At 29.1% G+C, this 4,341-nt stretch overlaps 1 protein-coding gene across 1 annotated transcript in view; it reads right to left on the bottom strand.

Annotated features, from left to right (window-relative positions):
• Positions 1-2,538, bottom strand: part of LOC117182254 (E3 ubiquitin-protein ligase Su(dx)) — a 55,919-nt gene extending 53,381 nt beyond the window's left edge. The window contains exon 1 of the mRNA XM_033375362.1: positions 2,218-2,538. The gene's annotated coding sequence lies outside the window, so the exon portion shown is untranslated. The remainder of the gene's footprint in view (positions 1-2,217) is intronic.
• Positions 2,539-4,341: the final 1,803 nt, after the last annotated feature.

Below are 4,341 nucleotides of genomic sequence, written 5' to 3' on the forward strand. Positions count from 1 at the left end.
AAAAATAAATTTTCAACTAAATTGATGAATTTATACCAAAACAGTTTTAGAAATTTAATCCAAAAAAAAGAATTTTCTATAGAAGAGTTAAATTTTCGAACTAAAAATATCAATTTTAAAAAAAAAGTCAATTTTCGAATTAATAGATGAATTTTCTACAAAACATTTCAATTTTTGACCTGAAAATATTAATTTTAAAATGTTGAAATTTAATCCAAAAAAAGACGAATTTTCAACAAAAAAGTTCAATTTTATCAAGAGTTCATTTTCAACCAAATAATTGAATTTCCAATTTAAAAAAAAGACGAATTTTCAAGAAAAAAGTTCAATTTTCAACCAAATTTATGAACTTCTACCAAAATAATTGAATTTCCAATTCAAAAAGACAAACTTTCTACGAAAAAGTTCAATTTTCGATCTGAAAATATCAATTTTAAACAGCAAAAATAAATTTTCAACTAAATTGATGAATTTATACCAAAACAGTTTTAGAAATTTAATCCAAAAAGACGAATTTTCTATAGAAGAGTTAAATTTTCGAACTAAAAATATCAATTTAAAAAAAAGTCAATTTTCAAATTAATAGATGAATTTCTACCAAATATTTGGGTGATTTTTCAAACCAAAACAGACAAATTTTCCACCAAACATTTCAATTTTCGACCTGAAAATATTAATTTTCAACTGTTGAAATTTAATTAAAAAAAGACGAATTTTCTACAAAAATGTTCAATTTTATGAAGAGTTCATTTTCAACCAAAAAGATGAATTTCTGTCAAAATAATTAAATTTTCAATCCAAAAAAGATGAATTTTCTACTAAAAAGTACAATTTTCAACAACAAAAGTAAATTTTCAACTAAATTGATGAATTTATATCAAAATAGTTTTAGAAATTTAATCCAAGAAGACAAATTTTCTATAGAACAATTCAATTTTCAAAAAAAAAAGTGAATTTTCGAAGTAATAGATGAATTTCTACCAAATAGTTGGTGATTATTCAATCCAAAAAATACGTATTTTCAACAAAAAAGTTCAATTTTCGACCAAATTTATGAATTTCTAACAAAATAATTGAATTTCCAATTCAAAAAGACAAGCTTTCTACGAAAAAGTGCAATTTTCGATCTGAAAATATCAATTTTTAACAACAAAAATAAATTTTCAACTAAATTGATGAATTTATACCAAAATAGTAGGTGATTTTTAAATTAAAAAAAGACGAATTTGCGACAAAAATGTTCAATTTTATCAAGAATTCATTTTCAAGCAAATATGAATTTTTCCAAAAAAATTAAATTTCCGAAACAAAAAATACGAATTTTCTACAAAACATTGGAATTTTTCGACCTGAAAATATCAGTTTTCAACAACAAAAGTCCATTTTCAAAAAAATTTATGAATTTCTATAAAAATAATTAAATTCACAGTTCGAAAAGACTAATTTTCTACCAAAAAAAAAAAATTTCGACCCATACATATCGATTTTCAACAAGAAAAAGTCAAATTCCAACCAATTAGATTAATTTCTACCAAAATAGTTGTTAAATTTTAAATAAAAAAAAAATAAGAATTTTCTACAAAATAGTTTAATCCACTGAAATAAGGCTACTTTCACAAATAAAAATTGTTATTTAATTTTGGACTAAGAATTAACAAAATTTAATCACGTTATCAAAAAAAGTCTCTGGCTTTAAATCAAACTGCTTAACAATTCCATGTTTTCCACATGAGTAGACACCTTGACTCAGAACAACTTTACTTGATTTCAGATAAATTGATTATTTCAACTTCAGCTCTGAATTTTTAAGTATTCTTTTTTACTTTAAAAATTCGTATCACCAACAATCAAAATTCTTCGATAAACAAATTATCTCATTTTTCCACTTTCAGAAAAGTTTCTCAAAACAAAACAAAGTCGAGAAAACTTTTCCACCAGAAAAAAATATCAATAATACAAGGAAAACTACTCGAATTTCTTTAAAGTGTAGTTTGTTATTTGTTATTAATAAAAGAAAGCTGCAAGACCTAAAAATGGTGTCACGAAAATTGACACTTGTGTCTTTAAAAGCCCCCACTTGTGTAAACAAGTGCGACTAATTATCAGGAAAAAACAGAGTGAATCGCGACGGAAATTAACGTACGCAAATTCCCACTTTCGAAAATAGAATGGTACAAAGTGTCGGAACAAAATTACGGAAAAATTTTTTATACGAACCTATATTGAGGTTATGACGTTTTTTCGCTGCTCTTGGTTCCGCAGCATTACTCACTTTTTCACGGATCGTCAATTTAATGGATTTAATGAGAAACGACTTAAAAACACTGACGATTTGCGTTATCACTAAATTTTTCACTATCAGTCAACCACCATCTTGCCATACGTCAAACTTGGCCAAACTGCGCCAGGAAACTTTTTGACACTCACGAATATCACGTTTTTTCTCAAAAAATCATTTTTTCCTTTTTCGAAGCACTAAGGACATTGATCACTCCGAGAAGACGCCTATTTTTCACGATCATAGAAGGAAAACTGCGACTTTAATGAATTTTCCGGTTGTCACATGACTCTGGGAAAGAGCCAATCACATGTCTCTCTTTCGAACATGAGAAAAACCGCGATATTTTTCATGGAAAGCCACCTGAAAGATTTTTTTTCATGACATTTTGTCTGTGAAGAAAATTTGGGTTTATGATATTAAAAATGGAGTCAACACCAACAAAATCTCTAATTAAATCTTCAATTTGAAGAATTTGGGAAATTGTATTATTGTTTGCATATAAAAAATCAATTTTTCTTTTATCCAATTTCAATTTTCGCGGAACTTTGACTAAAGCTGCTGGCGCCTTCTAGTGGTTCATAAACTATACTCAAGTTGTGACGTCATCTTGAAAAATGTCTGCACGCTGAGGGTATAGCAATGATACCAATCGCATGGGACGAAACTTAATTTTTTGAAAAAGGTGGAAAATAATACTTTTTTTCAAAATAAGTTTAGTTGAATATTATATAAGGACGACTGAAAAGGACCGAATAATAAAAATCCTCAATTCAAATCATGAAAGGAATTGTTTTTTGTTGAATTTTTTTTTTTTTATAAAGTAATCAAATATTTTTTTCAATAGAATTTTTTATGTTCTTCTTTATTCATAATGTATCCCCTAAGGGTTTACATGACTTCCATTCCTTACAATCTTTCCGCTTATATCTATATTATTTATTTCAATCTTATCCTTTCTATATATACAATTATTTATTAATTATTATATATCTAGTTCCTTATCTCTATTTCCTGCGATAGAGCAATTTAGGACTTATTAGCAAACGAGTGAGTGAGAGTGCAAGCGAGAGAGAGAGAGAGAGAGAGGGAGAGTATGAGAACGCAAACGCATCTTAGTAAAGAAAGGAAAAGGAGAGGAGGTTAAAGATTATAGGGGGTGACGTTGATGTTAACACTGTATAAAGTATATGTAACTATTTTGTCGAAGAGATTGAAGATAGAAGTTGAAGAAAAAAAGATCGAGTCACCGAATCAGACAGGATTTAGAAAAGGAATGGGAGTAATGGACAACATCTATGTTCTGAACTATCTAGTAAATAAGAGAATTAAAAGGGAAAAAGGGGCAATGATAGCAATGTTCGTGGATTTAAAGGAGGCGTTTGACTCATTAGACCGAGGCGAAATACAAAAAGTTATGGTAAAAAAGGGGATAAGAGAGGGATTAATAAAGGGAGTATTAGAAATTGTTAGTGAGATAAAAGGCAGGGTAAAGGTAGGAGAGCAACTAGGAGATAGACGACATAGTGTTGATGGCAGAGGGTGAAGAAGGGATGGAGGGATTAATTACAGGATTAGAGAAATACTTAGATGGAAAAAAGCTGAATGTAAATGTAGAAAAGACAAAGACAATGAGGTTTAAAAAAGGAGGGAGAAGGAAGAAACAATGGATAGGGAGATGGAAGGGAATAAAGTTAGAAGAAGTAAAAGAGTATATATATTTGGGATATATCTTGCAAACGAATGGAGATCATACAGCACATATAAGAGAAAGGATAAAAAAAAAACAGCAGGGGTAATGAAACAGATATGGGGAATAGGAAAAAGAAGGTTAAAAAAAATTGGAGAAGGAGAATGTGGTTATTTGATACGCTGGTATGGCCAGTATTAGGTTACGGAGCAGAGATATGGGGGTGGAAAGAAAGGAAAGATATTGAGAGTTTACAAGAAAGGTATATAAGGTGGACACTAGGGGCAGACTGGAGGACGCCAGGATATATGGTGAGAGAAGAAGCGCAAAGAGATAAGTTAAGTATTAGAGCGAGAAAGAGGGCATGAAAATT

Source organism: Belonocnema kinseyi, chromosome 10, assembly GCF_010883055.1.
Source record: "Belonocnema kinseyi isolate 2016_QV_RU_SX_M_011 chromosome 10, B_treatae_v1, whole genome shotgun sequence".
Lineage (NCBI taxonomy): Eukaryota > Metazoa > Arthropoda > Insecta > Hymenoptera > Cynipidae > Belonocnema > Belonocnema kinseyi.